The sequence below is a fragment of the Rana temporaria genome, chromosome 3, assembly GCF_905171775.1.
Source record: "Rana temporaria chromosome 3, aRanTem1.1, whole genome shotgun sequence".
In the NCBI taxonomy this organism is placed as follows: Eukaryota; Metazoa; Chordata; class Amphibia; order Anura; family Ranidae; genus Rana; species Rana temporaria.
The window spans coordinates 154,240,194-154,264,160 of record NC_053491.1 but is presented as its reverse complement, the minus strand read 5'-3'; the positions used below and the strand labels follow the sequence as shown (position 1 = coordinate 154,264,160).

Genomic DNA, 23,967 nt, shown 5'->3' with positions numbered 1-23,967 from the left:
CTCTAACTTTGTCGTTAGTACCAATATGTATCATGACAGCTGGGTTCTCCCCAGCCCCATCCAACAATCTGTCCATCTGATGTGCAATGTCCCAAACAAGAGAACCCGGTAAACAACATACTGGTTGGTAATCACAGTCTTTGTGACAGATTTCCTATTTTTTGCTGTAACCTTGCCCCTATTTTCACTGGAGGAGATGTTTCAAAGGTTCCTCTGACATTTTGGTGGGGTCACAATGTGAATGCCACAATCAGGTGGAGTAATAATGTGAACGTCACTTTCTGGTGTAGTCTTGACGTGAATGTCACATTCTGGGTGAGTCTTAGCGTGAGAGTCACATTCTGGTGGAGCGTCAACCTGAATTTTTTCCAGCTTTTTGGTCATCCTCTCTCCCAATAGAGCAGCACCCTGCCCATTAAGGTGCAGTCAGTCCCTGCTATAGAGACGGTAATTGACTTAAAAATGTCAGTCCAGTTCTTCATGAACCCAAACCCCTCCTCCCTGCAACAGTCCCTCAGCCATTTGTTAAGTACCATACGCTTCTGCTACCTCTCTGGTGTGGCTCAAGGTATAGGTAGGACCTTCTCTTTTATATAGCCCCTAAAATCATTTTGTAGGGTGCCCCATCTTTCTCAAACTTTGTCATTGGTACCGATATATACCATGACAGATGGGTCCACTCCAGCCCCATCCAACAATCTGTCCATGCAATTTGCAATGTTCCAAACCTGAGCACCAGGTAAAAAACATACTGTTCGGCGATAAGGTCTTTGTGACAGATTGCCCTCTGTATCCTTCCAATAACTGAATCCCCTATCACTAGGATCTGCCTATCCTTTCTTGTAACCTTGCCTCCATCTTCACTGGAGACGTTCCCCCTGGCATTTTTGTGGATTCTCCGTGTGAATGTCACATGCTGGTGAAGTCTCAGTGTGAATGTCACATGCTGGTAGAGTCTCCATGTAAATGTCACATGCTGGTGGAGTCTCAATGTAGCTTTCACATTCTGTCTCGCTCACTGGGGCAGACCTGCCTTGTGAGCTGTGTGAATGTTCATGCTGGTGGAGTCTTGTGTGAATGACACATGCTGGTGGAGTCTCAGTTTGAATGTCACATGCTGGTGGAGTCCCAGTGTGAATGTCACATGCTGGTGGAGTCTCGGTGTGAATGTTACATGCTGGTGGAGTCTCGGTCCGAATGTCACATGCTGGTGGAGTCTCTGTGAGAATGTCACATGCTGGTGGAGTCTCTGTGTGAATGTCACATGCTGGTAGAGTCTCCACATAAATGTCACATGCTGGTGGAGTCTCAATGTAGCTTTCACATTCTGTTTCGCTCACTGGGGCAGACCTGCCTTGTGAGCTGTGTCTGCAGTAAATACTCCATACATCTGCAATAAAAAAGAAGAATCAGATTTAGCACCTTCACCTATATTTCATATTTTTTATACAACATCAAATTATAGAGAGAAAAGTTCAAAATTACAGTGCCAGGGACAATAAATAAACCCGACATTACAGGGACACAGGGATGACTAATGTTGACCGTCATATAAAATTTCTGAAAGGGGACTTATTGTTCACTTTTGGGTGTGGTGGAGTAATCTGCAGTGCTTCTGTTTTTATTATTAAACACCCAGCCCCTTTTATTGTAACCCCCTGAATTGTTGCAGTGGATTGATACAGGCCCGGGAACCGCTGCATTGCAAATTACTCCGCTGCAAAGTGAAGAAATAGCCCCCTGCATATTTTGGCTCAAATGCCATGCGATTCTTTTTTTAAAGTGTATTTTGTGCGTGTACTCGAGAGAGGAGCCGGACTGCAGGAGTTGGGAGTAGGCAGGCCTCCCCCAGAGGCAATCTGCCACCTTTCTCCATGCCCCGGGTGGCAATGGCGGGTGTGTGAGGGGGTCCTCCCACATAGCCCGTCCTACCTGCTCCGCTTTGAAGCCCAACGGGGCAGAGGGACTCCCTATAGGGAAGTGAGAGGATCTAGCCCGCTCAACCAGCCCCGTTAGTCCTTCACCTCTCTTTTTAGAGACCGCGTGGTCAAAGTGCATGCATGTTAACCCAATTTCGAGTGCGTGTAAGTGGTGTTTTTTTGTGGGAGGGGGGTGGGCGTACTAAGCGCAGGCTTACCTCGCATAGCACACCCACCGGGAGCCGGGCTGAGACCACCAAACTCAACTCACATGTAGCCGAGACCGTGATCCGAACCCCTAGCTGCAGAGGTGAATGGCTTGTCAGCGCAGTGCCAATCGCGTTGAGCCACCGCAGCTCCCTTCTGCCATGCGATTCTGTCATGTGACAATCGTGACAAGATCTTGCCATGTTTGGGGTGTTATTAAGAATAATGCAATCCAAATTCTTACTTATGGCACGTTTTCTCATGATTTGGAATCACAGTTCTGAATCACAGCACTTCTGATGGCCAATCAAAACCGCCAAGTGTGAGCGGGGTTTAAGGCAGAATTCCAGGCAGAGCAGAGCAGACCCGCCGCGCAGCCCCCAGCCATCGGATGGAGCCCCCCAGGTGGACCCCCGAATCGCAGCCATCACAGAATGCAGGGAGGAGGGGAGGAAGGGAGAGAGGAAGGGAAGGGTGGGACCCTCTATCGACCTCCCCGGGAATGCCCAGCATACAGCTCACAGGCCATACCTGGAGCAATGGGGCATGTCGTGGAAGACCCAGTGCGTAGCTAAAAAGGTTGGCACATGCTCGATGGCCGAACTGGGGGTACTACAAGGATCAGGGATCCAGCCTGTCACTCAGTCGGCAGTTGATAGAAGATCTCAGGATCAAAAAGGTTAGAAAAAAACCAGGACCTATGGGCCTGCAGGAAGCCATGTCATTCTCCTATGCTAGGCAGAAAAAACTGAGCTGCAAGATGCAGGGAGAGGGGATGTACCCAGGGGGACTACCTCCTGGGCGGTACTGTACTGTGTGATGTGTTTCAACACTTAACATGCTGTTTTTCTGCCTAGTCAGTCTCCTAACAGGAGGATAATACCCATATGTCAAGATGCTGCTGTGTCCGTCCATGAACGAAAGAGAAAACATGCAGTTTGTGGTGTGAATGGACCCTTAAATTGAGTTGAGGGGGCTTCACCCTGGCAACTGAATGACCTTGTCCCGGCACTGGTTCCAGGTGACCACTAAGGTCTGGTCGGAATATTAAAGTGGTTGCAAACCCTGTTACGCCACTTTTACCTACCGGTAAGCCTATAACAAGGCTTTCAGGTAGGTACTGTGAATATCTCGTAAACTTGGACAGTTTACGAAATATTCAGTATATGCCCTGCTGTAGACGTCATTGGCGCATATGCACCGAAGAAGTGGGCCGCTGGTGCCGTTTCTTCAGAACTTGTGCGGTGACCAGGGCCTCAAGTGCGCATGCGTGGGAGTAACATCACCACTGCTCCAGCCAATCACAGCAATGTAACTCCAGTGGAAGATGTCTACCGCGTACTTAGAGTGCCGATACCGATTCAGGGCTTTGTTCTGAGGTAAATATTCCTTAATGAGCTATTAAGCAGTGCATACTAGCTCATTATTAGCTAGATTCACATAGAGTTAGGTCGGCGTATCAGTAGATACGGCGACCTAACTCGCAATCTGCGCCGTCCTAAGTTTAAGTGTATTCTCAAACAGAGATACACTTAAACCTATCTAAGATACGACGGCTTGCGCCGTCGTATCTTAGGGTGCAATATTTAGGCTGGCCGCTAGGTGGCGCTTCCATTGCGCTCGGCGTAGAATATGTAAATCACTAGATACGCCTATTCACGAAACGTACGCGCGCCCGTTGCAGTATAGATACACCGTTTACGTAAGGCATTTTCAGGCGTAAAGTTATTCCATCAAATAGCTGGACTAGTAATGTGAAGTATGGCCGTTGTTCCCGCGTCGAAATTTGAAAATTTTACGTTGTTTGCGTAAGTCGTCCGTGAATAGGGCTGGACGCAATTTACGTCCACGTCGAAACCAATACGTCCTTGCGGCGTACTTTGCCACAATGCACACTGGGATATGTACACGTACGGCGCATGCGCCGTTCGTAAAAAACGTCAATCACGTCAGGTCACCCCCCATTACCATAAAACACGCCCCCTCAGCCTAATTTGAATTAGGCGGGCTTACGACGGACGCATTTAAGCTACGCTGCCGTAACTTAGTACTTGTATTCACAAAGTACTTGCCTAGCTAATTTACGGTGGCGTAGTGTAAATACGATACGCCGCCACAAAGATGCGGCAATGTACCTGAATCCATCTATATGCCTTTGTCTTAGAGCGTTTTTTCCCCCAGAGGTTTACAACCTCTTTTTAATGTCCAGCAGCCAGTCACACATTATAGACTGTGTGCTCCAGCTTTCCTTATACACATAACGGAAACGTGCCGAGCTGTATATTTGTCAGTATTCAGCCCAGTCCCCATCCTCATACTGCCGCCTCTCCAATTACAACCAACCGCCTCTCAATCCGCACACCTCACACATCGATACCAGCGGAGCCGCGCGCACCGCACCGTTGTGTTGTCGCGTGACGTTGCGATGCGCGCTCCCGCTGCCGTGTGTTCGGGGTCGGAGTTCGTGAGTAAAAACAAGATGGCAGCCGGCGCGCCCCGGACCCCCTGCCGTCTGTGACAGGGGTGACTAAACAGAGAGAGAGCGCAGGAAAGAGGCGGACCACGGCCACTGCTGCTCCTAGCGAGGGTTGAGTCCCTGGCACGGAGGCCTCCCCGCTCTGTGAATAAGGCCGGAAACAACAAAGAGGTAAATGAGCATCCGAGCCGAGGCCACCTCCGCCACAGGCGGCAGTGATTCAGCGCCTTCCAGTCTGGCCCGGAGCATCCCTCTGCCGGGCCGTGCCATACTGACACCCACAGGCAGCCTGGAGCACGGGGGTGTGAGGGGAGGGGGAGGGAGGGCCGGCTGGCTTCATCAGAGGACATCATCACTTCTCTTATCTCCTCTTCTCTCCTCATCCCACACAACTTTCTGCTCCGGGGCCACGCCACTCATCCCTAGTGACACCAGGACGACAGGCACCACTGCATGGAGGGATCGCCACCTCACCATACAGCAAGTCACTGCTGGCAGCATCATGGAGACCATCATATGGGGGGCTGTTTTTCTAATAGAGACTATCATGAGGGGTGCTAGAATTATTATAGGGACCATCATGAGGGGTGCAGTAATTCTAATAGACACCATCATCGAGGGTGCTGTACCTCTAATAGAGAAAATCCTGAGGGGAGCTAGAATTCTAATAGACACCATTACGAGGGGAGCGGTACCTCTAATCGAGAACATTATGAAGGGTGCTGTAGTTCTAATAGAGATTATCATGAGGGGTGTGGTAATTCTAATAGACACCATCATGAGGGGTACAGTAATTCTAATAGAGACCATCATGAAGGGAGCTAGAAATCTCATAGAGACCATCATGAGGGGTACGGTAATTCTAATAGAGATTATCATGAGGGGAGCTAGAATTCTAATAGACACCATCATGAGGGGTGCTGTAGTTCTAATCGACACCATCCTGAAGGGTTCTGTAGTTCTAATCGACACCATCCTGAAGGGTTCTGTAGTTCTAATCGACTCCATCCTGAAGGGTGCTGTAGTTCTAATCGACACCATCCTGAAGGGTGCTGTAGTTCTAATCGACACCATCCTGAAGGGTGCTGTAGTTCTAATCGACACCATCCTGAAGGGTTCTGTAGTTCTAATCGACTCCATCCTGAAGGGAGCTGTAGTTCTAATCGACTCCATCCTGAAGGGTTCAGTAATTCTAATCAACACCATCATGAAGGGTTCAGTAATTCTAATAGAGAACATCATGAGGGGTGCTGTAGTTTTAATAGAGACCATCATAAAGAAGTGCTGTAATTATAGAAGACATTGTGATGGACTCCGGACACCCCGACTGAGGTATCTCTGCCAGGAAGCTGCTCCTCAAGCTCTGGAACATGAGGCAAGTGACTATAGCTGTAGATACCATAAAGAACTAGACCAGCCTTTTTCAGCCAGGGTTTCTTCAGAGGTGCCTTGGAAAAAAAACAAAAAATTGCCCAATAATTGTAAACAAGCCGGCGTGTGGATAAAGCCTGCCTTTTAGTTACCCAAAGCCACAGGTTTTCATTGTCAACCATTACAACCTTTTAGCTGCCGGCATCCTTCTAACCAATGGCTTAAAGGGGTTGTAAAGGTTCGTCTTTTTTATTTTCTAAATTGGTTCCTTTAAGCTAGTGCATTGTTGATTCACTTACATTTTCCTTCCATTTCCCTTCTAAATGTTTTTTTTCTTTGTTTGAATTTCTCACTTCCTGTTTCTCCTCAGTAAGCTTTCCACCATCATCCGAGTGGGTGGAAAATCAAGGCATCATCACGTGGCGTCGGCAATTGACGACGCCACGTGTGTGTGCGTGAGGGGCGTGGCGTCGATGCGCAGCGAGTGCGTCCCCCATTCTGATTCTTGGATTTAGCAATCCAGTCATTTAGAACAGTTTACTGAACACCTTACTGAGGAGGAACAGCAAGTGAGAAATTCAGACAAAGAAAAAAAAACATTTAGAAGGGAAATCTAAGGAAAAGGTAAGTGAACCAACAATGCACTAGTTTAAAGGAACCTATTTAGAAAATAAAAAACAAACCTTTACAACCCCTTTAATCGGTTGATAAGGAGGATGTCAGTCGCCTGCATAGAATCCTTGTTTGACCGGCTCCTGCCCCTCTCCATCAGCAGTGGGGTCACATTAGCTGAGTGATGGAGAAAAACTGAGGAAGAAGAGAAACATTTGTGCACTAGTCAGTACCAGTTTGCTAAAGTGTTTTTGCTTTGGAAGAATAAATCACTTCTAACATTGGGTGGCCTGCTTGGACTTGTGGATGTTGCTGCATTATGTAAAACTGTTAGAATTTTTACGGTTAAGAATGGGGTGCCTTGAGACGGTCCAAATTTTTTTAAGGATGCCTTGACTGAAAAAAGGTTGAGAAACCCTGAACTAGATAATACCATTTTTTTTTTTTTTTTTTTTTAAATGAATAAGAACTGCTTTTTAGACATAGACACTGAATTTATATAAGGCTGGCCATACACGGAGCAAATGGTTGCAGGAAAGAAATTTGACTGGGGAAATCCCTCCTGCCTGAGCCATTGTCACTAGCGGCTATAGCAGCCACTTCCAATAATTGCAAGAGAATCCGGCAGGCTGGTTGTACCCAAGTTGATTGGTAGATCAAGTTGGTACATTCAGCTTGCCCATTAACGGCTTTAATCAATTCAGACTGTGTATGGCTGGCCTAAAACAGAGTTCTCCCGACAGTGGTTCTCTTTCAGTCCCAAGTCTGTGACAGACGACATGAGGAGTGCTGTGATTATTCTAGAGCTGCTCATAAGGGGTATAGTAATTATGATGGCTTGTGGTGAAGGGGGTGCTGTATTTTTACTCTTTGCATGATGATAAGATTGGTATTTTATCTTTAGTATTGGGAGCATCTCTGCGCATCTTGATTAGGGAATGTGGCAGCATCTGCTCAGGAAACCTGAAAGATACACTGTATGTTTGTGCATGATATCTATTTTTTATGGAAGCATATCTAATTGTTTTACACATTTTTGCTCCTCCTGTTTTTTTTTTTTTTTAATGCATTTTCCTGCATGTTTTTTTCATTTTGGTAAAAAAAATAAAGACTATTTAGGCTTGTTACTAGGGGCTAAAAATTGCTTGTAAATGCATCATGCATATATTTTTACTTTTGACTTCGATGGTCCTCAAAATGCATAAAAGTGGACAAAAAAATTTACCTGAGCTATTTTCAAAAATAAGCTGCAGTGCACAAGTATGAATAGGCTCAATGTTCCCTTTAATATATTTTTAGTGTGTTATGAAGCCCGTTTTAAGGCGTGAATGTATGATTGCCTTAGAAAATTCTTGCCTATACTGTCGAGTTTTACTGGGAATGTGAAAATGCGTTGTATTTTTTGAGTAGCAATATCATTTATTGCTAAATCTGGGAGCTGAATATCCTAAATACTTGGATATATTTTGTAAATTGTACTGACAATTGTACTTTTTTAGAGCCGGTTCACACTGGGGCGACTCGTCAGCCGCCTGACAAGTCACGTCCCATTCTATTTAATAGAACCGTTCTAATAGGAGCGACCCAAGTCACTCCGACTTAGAAAAGTTCTTGTACGACTTTGGGGGCGACTTGCATTGACTTCTATACTGAAGTCATTTTGCAAGTCCCTCTGAAGTCGTCTTCAGGACGCCTTTCCGAGTCGTCCCCGAAGTCGTGCCGCCCCAGTGTGAACCGGCTCTTATTTTTGGCAAAAAAAAAACTGATTACATACCACAAAAAAATGATAAAAATGTATTTTGGGTTCAGTGCAATTTTCATTCAAAGTGTGATGGCGCTGACAATTGGCCTGAACAGGAAGGAAGTAAAAGTGCCCAGTATTGAAGCAGTTAAAGAGGAGCTCCAGTCTCCCTCAAAAATATAAGCCAGCAGCTACAAATACTGTAGCTGCAGACTTTTAATATAAGGGCACTTACAGGGATCCATGCTCCGGGTGCAGGCTCTGGCATTTTAGGTAAGATAAACTGCCAGTGAAGCCTTCCAGCTTTACAGCCTATTTCTTACTGTGCATGTGCGAGTTGCACTGTGCTTTGTGGATGGTTTCACAGTCTTCTGTGATGTGTCCCAGAAGGCAATGGGGGGGGGGCATGAACGTTGCCGTGGCTTTCTGACCAGAAGTGGGAACGGCTACCTGTTAATTTATTTAGTTTATTTGCTAGAAAATTAAAATATTTTTTTTTTAAATACCATGTTATTAACTTACCTGCTCTGTGCAGTGGTTTTGTATACAACAGCCTTGATCCTCCTCTTCTTGGGTCCCTCGCTGGCACTCCTGGCCCCTCCCTACTGCTGAGTGCCCCACAACAAACGTCTTGCTATGGGGGCACTCGAGCTGCTGCTGTGAGTGTCCATTCAGAGACAAAGCAGTGGCTCAGCCTCTCCACCCTCCTCTCTTCTCATTGGCTCACTGACCTTGATTGACAGCAGCGTGAGCCAATGGAGGAAGAGTCCTGAACAGCCGATGCTCTTGTGTAACATTGCTGGATCTAGATGGGGCTCGGGTAAGTATTAGGGGGGCTGCTACATACAGAAGTTTTTTTTTATTTTTTTTATCTTGATGCATAGGATGCATGAAGATAACAAACCTGCCTTTAGAACCACTTCAAAGCAGAACTCCGGGATTTTGTAAAAATCCCCCATTAGTACACCCCGCCACACGAAACACTAAAGTTATTAAATTTGTGAAATTTCTTACCGTTTAACCACTTAAGCCCCGAACCATTTAGCTGGCCAAAGACCAGGCCACTTTTTGCGATTCGGCACTCCGTAGCTTTAACTGACAATTGCGTCTATATAATTGTCTATATACAGTCCCAAATTTAACAGTGCATGTCAGAGCACAAACCAAGCCATGAAGTCAAAGGAATTGTCTGTAGACCTCCGAGACAGGATTATATCGAGGCACAGATCTAGGGAAGGTTACAGAAAATTGTCTGCAGCATTGAAAGTCCCAATGAGTACAGTGGCCTCCATCTCATACCTAAATGGAGAATTTTGGAACCACCAGCACCGTTTCTAAAGCAGGCCGCCCGGCCAAACTGAGCGATCGGGGGGAAAGGCCTTAGGAAGGTGACCAAGAACCCGATCCACTTTGTCGAGAGAGGAGAACCTTCAGAAGAACAACCATCTCTGCAGCACTCCACCAATAAGGCCTGTATGGTAGAGTGGCCAGATGGAAGCCAATCCTTAGTAAAAGGCACATGACTGTACACCTGGAGTTTGCCAAAAGGCACCTGAAGGACTCTCAGACCATGAGAAACAAAATTCTTGGCTCTTATGAGACAAAAATGTAACTCTTTGGCCTGAATGGCAAACGTTTATGTCTGGAGGAAATCAGGCACGGCTCATCACCTGACCAATACATCCCTACAGTGCAGCATGGTGGTGGCGGCATCATGCTGTGGGGATGTTTTTATAGCGGCAGAAACTGGGATTGAGGGAAAGATGAATGCAACAATGTACAGACACATCCTTAATGAAAACCTGCTCCAGAGCGCTCTGGACCTCAGACTGGGGCGAAGGTTCATCTTCCAACAGGACGACAACCCCAAGCACACAGCCAAGATAGCAAAGGTGTGGCTACGGGACAACTCTGAATGTCCTCGAGTGGCCCAGACTTGAACCCGATTAAACATCTCTGGTGAGATCTTAAAATGGCAGTGCACCGACTGCTCCTCATCCAATCTGATGGAGCTTGAGAGAACCTGCAAAGAAGAATGGGAGAAACTGCCCGAAAATAGGTGTGCCAAGCTGTTATCCCCATACTAAAAAAGACTTGAGGCTGTAATTGGTGCCAAAGGTGATTCAACAAAGTATTGAGCAAAGGTTCCTGGCCAGGCCCAGGTAGGAAAGGTATAGTGGTGCCTCTTTCCTTTTTTTGCACTCGGTGTTTCTTTTGTGTGTAGTTTAAAACCTGCAGCTGTCTGCTATAGTGTTAATGCTCTAATAGCAGTTCAGCAAGGAGTGAGACTCTGGGACACACAAGATGTATGTATGCTAAGGATACTGTGTGTTCTCTTATTAGGTGTTTTATTTAACCTTAAAGGGTCACGAAAGGATTTTTTTTTTTAGCTAAATAGCTTCCTTTTACCTTACTGCAGTCCTGGTTTCATGTCCTCATTGTTCGTTTTTGCTCTAATGTTGCTGTAATCCTTCTCTGTTCTGAACACTTCCTGGTTGTCTGTTTCCTGATGACAAAAGTCATGGGAGCTTTCTCTCTGTGGTCACTAATCAAGGAGGTGTGATTACTGTGTGTCTAAAACCCCTCAACACCAATCAGTTTCGTTTTACAAACCATCACTGCCCTGAAACTGTAGGTACATTATATGATTGATTTTTTATCTATTTTTAATCATTTTTAAAAGGAATCGGTTAACTATTATGTCTCTTTACCCTGTAAACAGTCATTTCAGCAAAAAAAAAAAAAATTCCTTTACAACTCCTTTAAAAAAGGACCTGTTTTTTTTTTACTGTTTCAGAAAGCCACAGCTAAGTCAGAGAGAACAGGAAGAAAATGCCCCTCGTTCAAAAACCCTCGGCCAAAACCACTGTGCAGATCCTGCATTGCGGATTTAGCGAGGGAACAATCTACACAGGAGTGTAAAGATCTCTTATCCTCTGTAAGAAAATAATTGGCAGAGACCCTAGGGGACAGTGTGTTATTTGGTAGAGAAAAAAGGCCAGAGTTTCAGCCAGGAACAGAGTTCTCAATCCAGTCTCCCTCCGTCCACTTCCATACCAGTGGAGAGTGAGTCTGAGGAAGAAAGGGGAAGCATCCCCCCCCCCCTCAACTGTTGATTCTGAGGATGAGGAGGAAGAAGAGGCGAGATCCTCTAGGTACATACTTTCACTAAAAGAGGTGGACGGATTGCTTAAAGCAATAGATACCACTCTGGAAATTTCAAGAGGAAAAATCCCAGTTGTCGATACATGACGAAATGTATCAGGGGCTGGAGGAAGTTAGACATAGTCTAGTTCCCAGTCCACAAGATTCGTACAGATACCATTAAGAAATAGTGGGGGAGCCAGAAAAAGGACAGTTTTCTCCAAAGTCCTCAAAATAAGTTTTCCTTTTTGAGGAAAAGGAAGAGTTTGTTTGGAACAAAAATATGTCGCCTTCTCCCAAGTATCTAGAAAGACTGATTTAGCTTTCGAGGATATGGGCATCCTTAAGGATGCTGTGGCCAAAAGGGCTACCGAAGAAAGCTTGCGACTCTGTACTTTCCAATCTAAAACCCGCAATAGCTGCCACGATTGTTGCCAGGAACATGGAGTGTTGGTTGGAGCAACTTAAAAACCATGTCATAGCAGGCACTTCCAGGAAGGATCTACTGGAGTCCTTTCCCACTTTGCTAAAAGCGGTCAAATATATGGCAGACGCTTCAGCAGAATCCATCAGGATGACGGCCAGATCCACAGCGCTGGTTAACTCAGCGAGAAGAGCCATCTAAAGACATGGTCAGGGGACTCTGCCTCTAAAGTTAAAATTATGCGGAATTCCTTTTTCAGGAGACCTAATGTGATGTTTGGGCCAGAACTAGAATCTGTCCTTGACAGGACAGCAGATAAAAAAGCTTTTCCCCAGAAGAAGAAAGTGGTGCAGCAAAGGGAAAAATGTTCATCCTTTTCAGCAAGCCAATAAGGAAAAAGACCAAGCACAGAAAAAGTCTTGGAATACTCAGAGGAAGAGGTAGGGGAGGGGTTCTCTTTAGACCTCCTGAGCAAACTCCTAAAAAAACAGTGACCATCTCCCAGTAATAGTCCTTTCGTTTTGAGCCTAATCAGACAGGGGTATCAACTAGAGGTCGACCGATATATCGGCAGGCCGATATATCGGCCGATATTTGGCCGTTTTGGAGAAATCGGCATCGGCCGATTTTTTTTTTTTTCCAAATTAGGCCGATTTATTTATTTTATTTTTTTTCGGCTCCGGAGCTAGGCCCGAGGCCGCGGCCTTTCCTGATGCTGTGACCGCGGCGGCAATCCGCGGATTGCCGCCGCGGTCACAGCATCAGGAAAGGCCACGGCTTCGGCTTAGCTCCGGAGCCGCGGCCATCTTGGTACACCCTGCGCGGCAGCCAACCAGCGGGCCTGTAACAGCCAATCGGCGGCGGCCGCTGCCGACATCCTCCACTCTGGGGGAAAAAAACGTCCCCTGACATGCTGCGCGCCCTGCCTACAAACCCCAGAATGCAGCGCGGGCCGGCAGTTACCGGCCCGCGCTGCATTCTGGGATTTGTAGGCAGAGGCAGGGCGCGCAGCATGTCAGGGGACGTTTTTTTTCCCCAGAGTGGAGGATGTCGGCAGCGGCCGCCGCCGATTGGCTGTTACAGGCCCGCTCTGCCTTCTGGGGATTGTAGGCAGAGGCGGGGCAGCACGTCGGGGCCAGGGACATTGGAACTTTCTTGTGCTGGGACTGGGAGATGGAACGGAGCCTGGAGCGCTCCGCTGGTGGCAGTGAATGACATTGGGCTGTACTGGTGGGCACTGACTTGGTAATGCACTGATGACTTGGTAATGCACTGATGACTTGGTAATGCACTGATGACTTGGTAATGCACTGATGACTTGGTAATGCACTGATGACATGGTAATGCACTGATTGGCACTGATGAGCGCTGGTGGGCACTGATGAGGAGATGCGCTGGTGGGCACTGATGAGGAGATGCGCTGGTGGGCACTGATGAGGAGATGCGCTGGTGGGCACTGATGAGGAGATGCGCTGGTGGGCACTGATGAGGAGATGCGCTGGTGGGCACTGATGAGGAGATGCGCTGGTGGGCACTGATGAGGTGATGCGCTGGTGGGCACTGATGAGGTGATGCGCTGGTGAGATGCGCTGGTGAGATGCACTGGTGGGCACTGATGAGGTGATGCACTGGTGGGCACTGATGAGGTGATGCACTGGTGGGCACTGATGGGATGCACTGGTGCATTGGTGGGCACTGATATACACCAATGAGGTGGCCCTGATGGACACTGATAGGCTGCACTGGTGGGCACTGATGGGCTGCACTGATGTGGCACTGACAGGCTGCACTCCACCCTAAACAATTATCTCCTCTCCACCCTTGGTTTTTGGAGATGAGGGGAAAAAAATAATAATAAAAAAAAATATCGGCCTAAAATATCGGCCGCAAAAATCGGCAACACATATCGGCCATCGGCCGCCCCAATTTCCAAATATCGGCATCGGCCAGAGAAAAACCCATATCGGTCTGCCTCTAGTATCAACTAGAGTTCTCGCAGATGCCTCCAAATCGATTTTACATCACACATCTACCAAGGGACCGGGAAAAAGCCCTGGCAATGAAGTCTTTTGCAAGAGCTGATGCAACAGGAAGTTATTTCCCAAGTACCGAAGGATCAGGAGGGGAAAGTGTTTTATTCCCACATTTTTCTGGTCTTCAATTTGAAGATTCTCAACCTGTCCATAAAATACAAAAAATTCAGAATACACAATTTTTTTTTCTGTGAGGAATCTACTCACCCCAGATTGTCACATGGCATCGATCGACCTGAGAGATGCATATCTCCATGTTCCAATAGCACCCCAGTCACAAAAATCCAATCGTCTACCATCCTAAAGGGTGAGGTTTTTGGGGTACGAAATAGTCGGTGGAATAGAGAATATTTCTTCCCCAAGAGAAGATAGAAAAAATGCAGTCAGCTCTGAAAGCACTTCAATGCGACGCAGAGATCTCTGTGAGTCAAGCTATGTCCGCTCTAGGTCTGCTGACAGCGGCAATTACTTCAGTACAGTGGGCCAGATTTCATGCCCGTCCTCTGCAGGCAGACATCCTGAAGAATTGGTCCTATCAGGAACCTCCTAGAAAAAAGGTTCAACATAGGATCAAATACAAAAAGATCACTCTGGTGGTGGAGAAACCAAAGAAACATCTCGAAGGGCCTCCTTTGGAGCTTTCCAGTAACTCGCCGACTAACATTGGATGCAAGTGCATGGGGGTGGGGAGCCCACCTGGAAGAACAGGCAACCCAGGGGGTCTGGTCAGTCAGAGGCCAGAAGATCCTCAAATTGGATGGAGTTGAAGGCTATACAGCCAAGTCTTCTCTCCTTTCAACTAGCTCTAAAGAAGCAACGCGTACAAATACTATCGGACAACATGACGGCAGTAATATTTGACAAAACAAGGGGGTACAAGAAACAAGACATTGATGGAGCTAGCTCATCAAATTCTGAGATGGGCAGAAAACAATTTAGCCTCTCTGTCCGTAGTCCACCTGAAAGGTATGGAAAACACCCTAGCAGATCTCCTCACCAGGAAAGAAATAAGAGTGGAGCAGAGTGGTCTCTGAACCAGGAGGTATTCGAGAAAGTCACAGAAAAGTGGAATTTTCCTCAAGTGGACCTCTTTGCAAAACAAGAGAATGCAAAAAACGCTGGCCTTTCTCTCTACAGAGGCAGGATCAGGCTCCCGGGATGGATGCGTTGGCACATAAGTGGGACTTCCCTTTTGTCTTGCGCATTCCCCCCCCCCCCCCGTTTCAACTGGTACCAAATTCAGAATGGGATCCACAGAGCGAATCTTGATAGCCCCCTACTGGCCAAAGAGGCCTTGGTTTGCCACCTTGACGAACCTCTCAGCAAAGCCCCCATCGAGATTGCCGATCAGGGCAGACCAGTTGTCTCGGGTCAGATTCTCCATCCAGATCCAAGCTATCTCAACCGAACAGCCTGGTTTATGAAGAACAAATCTTAGGACAGAAGGGATTATCAGAAAAACGTATTAATACCCTCCAGGCAAGTAGAAAATAATACCCTCCAGGCAAGTACCCTCAAGACGCAGGTAGCTGCCTTATCAGTTTTTGTCGAGGGAACCGTTGATAAGAATTTTTTTTTTTTTTTTTTTTTTATATATACTAAGAGTAAAGCCTGGACCTATTGTTAGTTTTCCCAAATGGGATTTGTCTTTAGTTCTTCAGGCTCTCACGAAGTCTCCGTTTGAATGTATAGAAGAGTCTTCATTAAAAAATTTGGACACTCAAAACTATCCTGCTGGTAGCAGTAACTTCTGCTCAAAGAATCAATAAATTACAAGCTCTTTCGATCAAAGAACCTTTTTATGCCGAAGGTGTCATCAACCTTTCACTGTACACAGGAGATCATTCTCCCTACCTTTTTGGCCCTTACCTTCAGGACCAGGGGAAGAAGCCTTCCACACTCTGGACGTTAGGAGGTGCCTTCTAAGGTATATAGAAGTAACAAAGAATATCAGGAAGTCGTCTTCACTATTCTGATGGAGAGTACTAACAAAGGTAGTAAGGCTTCCAAGAGTACCCTGGGAAGATGATTAAAGCAAGCCATTAAAGAGGCATACATCTCTTTAGGTCTGGAACATCCGGGGGGTATTTTACCTCATTCTACCAGAGCAGTGGCGGCATCATGGGCAGAAAAGGCCAGGGCATCTCCTGAGCAAATCTGCAAGGCAGCCACTTGATCCAGTTTCTCAACCTTCAAAAGACACTTCCGCTTGGATCTAATGTCAGCCTCGGACCAGTCCTTTGGTAGGAAGGTTTTACAGGCAGTGGTCCCACCCTGAAGTTTCTCGCTTATCCTCTCCAAGGTGCTGTCCTGAAAGGCGAAGGGAGAAAACCTTAGTTAGACTTACCGCTGATGGTATTTCTACAAGCCTTTCAGGAAAGCAGCCTACTTCCCACCCTTGGTTGTCACGCAGTGTTTTCTAGAGCTGGGTGATTTTCTCTAAAAAAGATTTCATATCAAGTTTTTTTTTTTTTTTTTTTATGGACACCGCGCCGGCCCTGAGGAGCTGCGGGCAGGGGTTTTTAGGCGAGGCCGCGGCTATGCCGTTGCCTTGCCCTCGCCTAAAAACTCCTGCATGCAGCTCTTCAGGGCCGGTGCGGTGTCAGTGGCGGTCCTGGTGAAAAAATCAAAACGATTTGCTGAAAATCTGAAATCGATTTGACCTCTCAACTCGATTCTAGATTCAAATCGATTTTTTTCCACAGTCCTAGTGCTGCCCTGAAAGGCTCGTAGAAATACCGTCACCGGTAAGTCCTAAGGTTTTTTTTATTTTTTTATTTATATTTTTTAAATAAATTTGCAAAGATTTCAAACAGTTTTTTCACGTAGTCATTATTGGGTATTGTTTGTACAATTTTTAGGGAAAATAATGATTTTAATCCATTTTGGAATAAGACTGTAACATGTGGAGAAAGTGAAATGCTGTGAATACTTTCCGGATAAACCTGTTACTGGTCAGGTTGTAAATCTTTTTGTTAGTAATGGCGGCGATCAGGGACTTACAGTGGAACTGCGATATTGCGGTGGACAAATCGGACACTGACACTTTTAAAACTTTGGGGACCAGTGACACTAATACAGTGATCAGTGCTAAAAAAAAATGCACGGTCACTGTACTAATGACATTGGCTGGGAAGGGTTAATGAGCGATTAAAGGGTTAACTGTGTGCCTAGCTGGTGTTTCAGTGTAGTCGGGGAGGTGCCTTTACTAGTGGAAGTCATGGATCTGCTTTGTTTAAATAGGCAGGTCACTGTTCTGTCTGACACTGATCTGTTCCCACTGTGTATAATCACAGCGGGAGTGGGCCACCAGCACGCGTGCCCACCAGACGTGGAAGTGCAGGATCATGTACTAGGAGAGCTGTATTTAAGTTATACGGTCAGCATTCGGTTAATTAAAGCGTATTTCTGCAAAATGTAAAATTAATATATTCAGTTAGTATTTTGATTATTGTTGGCCTACTCCTATTAATCTGAACGATCTTGAAGTTGGTAAACGTTGTGAAGATCCGCGCACAATAACTTCCTGGAATTCTGTGACACGTATTCACTATGCTCCGTGGAGTAGGCAGGGCTGTGCCTGATTTCTGAATTACAGAATTGAGAACTGAGAGGAGCAGTTTGAGGAGGCAGTCGGTACAGGAATTTACTGCTTACAGGCAGCCAGGTACCATGGGATATATAGTCCTTAGAAATTAAAAGTAAACAGCAAAGGAGAATCTGTAAAGCATGGATATAACCCAGTAAGTTGAGGAAAGAGATGGCCGTCAAAGAGGTATCAAATCACTACATGAAAGGAGTTTTTTCATGTAAGCGTATCTGATAGTGAAAAGTAAATTGTTTGTATTGCTATTACAACTCTGAGCCCACTCTGCATAATTGCCAATGCATTCCTTCAAGGCAGCCCAGATGCAACGCCAGTCATTGACATGATTTGAACTGAAGTACAGTAGAAAATGTTCTATTTTTTTGCAAGCTGTACCTGGGCTGCCTGGGTGGAGGAAATAGTCTGCATTATGCTGAACGGACTGTGTGCAAGAGTCCTAAAACTGTAGAATGGTGAGCTAATCCTGAGAGCGCACACACAAAATCAATAAATGGAATTATGTGGAGTGCTTGTGTGTGACACAGTATAATGCTTGTTATGCTGTTCTGTAAAAGCAAACGCATTATTGGTCATCGATTCATCAAACCTTTTCCTGATCCATGTTTGTTTCTGGAATTGATTCGTCTTGGAATACAGACTTTCTTCTGTTAATACCTTAATGTTAAATTAAACCTGTAAATGGTACATGCAAAGTAATATTAAAGTCTATTTTTTTTTATGAAAAGAGCTCATACCTGCCTACTACTGTGCGACAATTGCACAGAAAGCTGGGTTGTATGCTTCCATAGACAACAAAACAATAATAAAATACATTACATCATCGTTACAACACGGAAGCGGTTTGCTGTCTTATGAGAATTTTTGTAACTCTTGTAACCTATTTTGTTTTCAATACGAGACCTAGCCAGCACAAAAAAATAAAGAAAAAGACCATCACTCATCCAATATTCTTATGTGTACGAGGTTGAAGAAAGATAGAGGGGTGCTTTTTACCTTAATGCATTAAGGAAAAAAAACATTTGGACTGTAAAACCATTTGATATAACTTGATACACAGTGCAATACACTTTTCATAGTGCCCACTGGTTTTCATGCCAACATTTGCGCTCCAGGTTTATTTTACCTGAGGACCTTTTATTACTACAGGTGACCTAGCATTTTTCCTGAAGGGTTACGCCACTTTTGTGAAAAGAAAATATATAGGGGGGAAAAAAAATATAGGCTATACAATTGCTACACAAACCATATTTTATTGACTATTAAAAATTAGTTTTCCTTTTAAAACTGCCAATTTCTCAAAAATCAAATGCAATATGGCAACATGAGGCCTTATGTACACAGTTGGGTGTACAGGACAGCCCCAGAAATGTAATTTCCTGCTTGGGTGAAAAACTCTGCAATAAGGTACAAGTCAGGTTTTAGGCATCCTCTGCAACAGAAATCTTATTTTTGGCGAATTGCTTGCTAAGGTTTAATTACGTCTAACGCAATGAAGACCCTGAAAAATTTCTCATCAGAATCAACAAAGTACGTCAGCTGATTTAACCACAAGGACCGCTTTCCTGCACATATACAGTTGTATTCAAAATTATTCAACCCCCACTGAAATTGATTGTTTTGGCCAGTTTGACATTGATTTTGATCATTCAGTCATCCTGCTTACAATTAAATCAAAGAGGCACGTGTAGGTCAGACAAATATAACATAACATTTATAATGAAATAACCACAAATGTCTTTTCTGTTCTCACATCATTATCAGTTTTATTCAACCCCCAAGTGACATTCAATCTTAGTACTTAGTACAACATCCTTTTACAGTTATAACAGCTTTTAAACGTGAAGCATAGCTTGACACAAGTCTACGGGTATCTTCGCCCATTCGTCATGGGCAAAAGCCTCCAGTTCAGTCACATTCTTAGGCTTGCGCACTGCAACTGCTTTCTTTAAGTCCCACCAGAGGTTCTCAATCAGATTTAAGTCTGGTGACTGTGATGGCCACTCCAAAATGTTCCAGCCTTTAATCTGCAACCATGCTCTAGTGGACTTGGAGGTATGCTTGCGATCATTGTCCTGTTGAAAGGTCTAACGTCTCCCAAGCCTCAGGTTTGTGACGGACTGCATCACATTGTCATCCAATATCTCCTGGTACTGAAGAGAATTCATGGTAGCTTGCACACGCTGAAGCTTCCCTGTACCTGCAGAAGCAAAACAGCCCCAAAGCATGATTGACCCCCCGCCATGCTTCACAGTAGGCAAGGTGTTCTTTTCATCATAGGCCTTGTTCTTCCTCCTCCAAACATAGCGTTGATCCATGGGCCCAAACTGTTCAAATTTTTTTTCATCAGTCCACAGAACACAATCCCAAAACTTCTGTGGTTTGTCCACATGACTTTTGGCATACTGCAGTCGACTCTTCTTATTCTTTGGAGACAGCAAGGGGGTGCGCCTGGGAGTTCTGGCATGGAGGCCTTCATTACGCAGTGTGCGCCGTATTGTCTGAGCAGAAACTTCAGTACCCACATCTGACAAATCTTTTCTCAGTTCCTCAGCAGTCACACGGGGACTTTTCTCCACTCTACGCTTCAGGTAGCGCACAGCAGTCGAAGTCAGCATCTTCTTTCTGCCACAACCAGGTAGCGTTTCAACAGTGCCCTTTGCCTTGAATTTGCGAATGATGCTTCCTATGGTGTCTCTTGGTATGTTTAACATCTTTGCAATCTTCTTATAGCCATTGCCCTTCATGTGAAGAGTAATCACCTCTTCTCTTGTCTTCCTGGACTATTCTCTTGACTTCACCATGTTTGTAACCACACCAGTAAATGTCTAGAAGGAGCTGAGTATCACAGTCATTTTAAAGCTGCCTAATTGGTGCTTATTAGGCTTTATTGCTGCTCCCTGACATCCACAGGTGTTTTCAATACCTGATTGAAAACACTTCAATGAACCTCTGTTCTTCAGAGTGGTAGTCTTTAAGGGGTTGAATAATTGTGTAAATGAAGAATTCACAAAATAAACATATACTACTGTATTACAAAACCAATTGATGTCATTTTAGTTGCATATGGTTCTTTAAGAAGTCCTTGTAGGATTTCATTCTGAATACAATTACAAATGTACACTAAATTCCCTAAAACCCTTTACAGCATTGGGGGGTTGAATAATTTTGAACAAAACTGTACGTCGGCAGATTGGCACGGCTGGGCACATGTACGTCCTGTACTAGTACCCAGCCGTGGGTCGCTGGCTCCGGTGACCCGGTCTGAAGCTCCGGGACTCGCGGACCCGATCGCCGCTGGAGTCCCGCGATCGGTCCCCGGAGCTGAAGAACGGGGAGAGCCGTGTGTAAACACGGCTTCCCCGTTCTTCACTGTGGCAGCTGCATCGATCGTGTCATCCCTTTTATAGGAACTCCCAAACTGCAATTGTCATTTTCGCAAAAAAACTGCATTTTAAATGCATTTTTTGCTGTGAAAATGACAATGGTCCCAAAAATGTGTCAAAATTGTCCGAAGTGTCCGTCATAATGTCGCAGTCACGAAAAAAATCGCAGATCGCCGCCATTAGTAGTAAAAAAAAAAAAAATTATAAAAATGCAATAAAACTATCCCCTATTTTGTAAACGCTATAAATGTTGCGCAAACCAACCGATAAACGCTTATTGCGATGAATTTTTTTACCAAAAATAGGTAGAATAATACGTATCGGCCTAAACTAAGGGAAAAAAACTTTTTTTTTATATATTTTTGGGGGATATTTATTATAGCAAAAAGTAAAAAATATTGCATTTTTTTCAAAATTGTCGCTCTATTTTTGTTTATAGCGCAAAAAATAAAAACCGCAGAGGTGATCAAATACCACCAAAAGAAAGCTCTATTTGTGGGGAAAAAGGACGCCAATTTTGTTTGCACGACCGCGCAATTGTCAGTTAAAGCGACGCAGTGCCGAATCGCAAAAAAGGGCAAGGTCCTTTTAGCTGCATTTTGGTCCGGGTCTTAAGTGGTTAAAGAGGGATTGCAGTCTGTTCACATAATTTGTAATAAAAACATCTTTGCCATTCTGAAGCTCCCCTCCAACCACTTTGCATATTTTATATATACTGTGATTCTCTACTTGCCAAATTTGCTGCAGAAATCTCCCTTCACTGAGTCTGGCTGCAACCATTTTAACTATGGGCAGCTGAAGTTGCTGCCTGTTCACTTACTGGATTTACACAGACATGCATCCAGCTCTGCAGCTCTCATTGGCCCTTTTATGACTCACCCCCCCCCCCCCCTCCCTTCTGTGCAAACTGAGTGAAAGAGCTGTGCATGATGTCATAAGCCTAGACTAATGACCAGAAAGATTAAGTGGGCTCTATAAGGTATTTACTGGCAGAATTTTTTTTTTTTTACTATTCAAAGTTAAAACAACAAGGGCAGAAGATTTAATAGATGGAAAGATAACATGACTGAAGGTCTGCTTTAAAATGAGTCACTCCCATTCAGAAATGTTTTTTCTTCAGAAAAACAGGTAGGAATCTAAAACAAAGTGTTGTATTAAAATCCTTGCTATGTAAATTGATCACTCAATTTACTCAAAGTTCAGGTACTCTTTTAACCCAATTTTATGCAGACCAGCGAGTCCCAAATACTTGAAAGCAGCATTTTTCAATTGGGATGCCTTCTGGGTTCTTCAGGGGTGCCTTGGCAAAATGCCTAAAAATTGCCCCAAACTGACCAAAAATTTGTGGTTTAGGTCAGAATTGTGTTAAAACAAAGCCACAGGTTTTTATTGTGCAGCACTAGAACCTTGGGCACTGTGTGGGCTAGATGCCAGCGAATAAGAACCAGTTGCATTATAGGTTGATAAGGTGGGCATCTGACGCCTGAGGACACTCTAGTTTGCTCCACCTCCTGCTTTTCTTTCACTACTGGGGTCAAGTTGGCTAAGTGAGTGAGAAACTTAGAGAGAAGAGAAACACTAAATACTAGCCGATACCAGTGTGCAATGGTGTATTTGCTTTGTAAGAATAAATCGCCTCTAATGTTGGATATCCTATGCTGTGATATGTTCAAATATTAGTTGAAACTTTAGCATGGGGTGACTCGAGACTGTGTGCATCATTTTAACCACTTCCCGCTTGGCCTATAGCAGATTGATGGCCGGGAAGTGGTTCCGTTATCCTTACTGGGTGTAATATGATGTCCAGTCAGGATAACGGAACGACTTTCCGGCTTTCAATCAGATTTTTTTTTTTTTTTTTATATCTCCATCTCGTAAACCTTTACTTTAAATGTCTTATATTACCTCCAGTCTATCGGCCTCTACCCTCTCTGGGTTCAGACAAACTTCGAACTTTAGAACCACTTTTCCTGCCCAGGACTACATGTCCCATGAGGCAGTGCTCCTCACACGTTCTCAGGCACTTGACACCTATAGTTGGTGTACTGAGCTGTATGTGTGCTGCACTGTATATACTGACATGTATGGGTGGTGTACTGAGCTGTGTGTGTACTTCATTGTATTTCCTGATGGGTAAACAAATACATTCTGTATGCAGGCCAACGCATCGGCTGGCTGATTATTCGATTATGAAATTAGTTGACTATTTTCATAATCGATTTAGTTTTGGCCCTAAAAAACACACATATTATTATATTGTCAAAAGTATTGGGACACCTGCCTTTACACGCACATGAACTCTAATGGCATCCCAGTCTTGATCCATAGGGTTCAATGTTGAGTTGGCCCGCTCTTTGCAGCTATAACGGCTTAAACTCTTCTGGGAAGGCTGTCCACAAGGTTTAGAAGTGTGTCTATGGGAATGTTAGACCATTCTTCCAAAAGCGCATTTGTGAGGTCAGGCACTAGAGCTGCACGATTAATTGTTAAAGAATCGAGATTCAACCCCCTTAAAGCTGGGTTCATAATGGTACTAAACGACTGTTGTACGACTGATCCTACGTTGCCCTGCGACTTACATTGGTCATCCGACTTGAATAAGATTTTGCTCCAACTTTGAGGTGGAATCAAAGCAATCCCAGTGTGAGATCATTTCCTTTTACTGCTGCTGTAATCGCCATGTTGGACGTCGCAAGTCAGATGGTTAGGGAAAGGATCCTACTTTGAGCTTACTTTAATGATATTCAGTGGGCTGAAGTAGGACCAAAGTAGTGCAGAAACCTTTTTCTCTATCGGGCACTGATGTGGACGAGAAGGCCTGGCTCGCAGTCTCTGCTCTAATTCTTTCTAAAGAAGATCGAGTTGAGGTCAGGACTTTGTGCAGGCCAGTCAAGTTCCTCCACTCCAAACTCCCGCATCCATTTCTTTATGTACCTTGCTTTGTGCACGGTCATGTTTGAACAGGAAGAGGCCATCCCCAAACTGTTCGCACAAAGTTGAGCTGCTCCAAAATGTCTTGGTATGCTGACGCCTTAAGAGTTTCCTTCATT

The 23,967-nt window shown here is 44.9% G+C and overlaps 1 protein-coding gene across 2 annotated transcripts in view; it reads left to right on the top strand.

Moving 5' to 3' along the window:
- The first annotated feature begins 4,560 nt into the window (after nucleotides 1-4,560).
- Nucleotides 4,561-23,967, top strand: part of LOC120931820 (glutamine-rich protein 1-like) — a 75,954-nt gene continuing 56,547 nt past the window's right edge. For both annotated transcript variants that reach the window (XM_040343673.1, XM_040343672.1), the window contains exon 1: nucleotides 4,561-4,773. The gene's annotated coding sequence lies outside the window, so the exon portion shown is untranslated. The remainder of the gene's footprint in view (nucleotides 4,774-23,967) is intronic.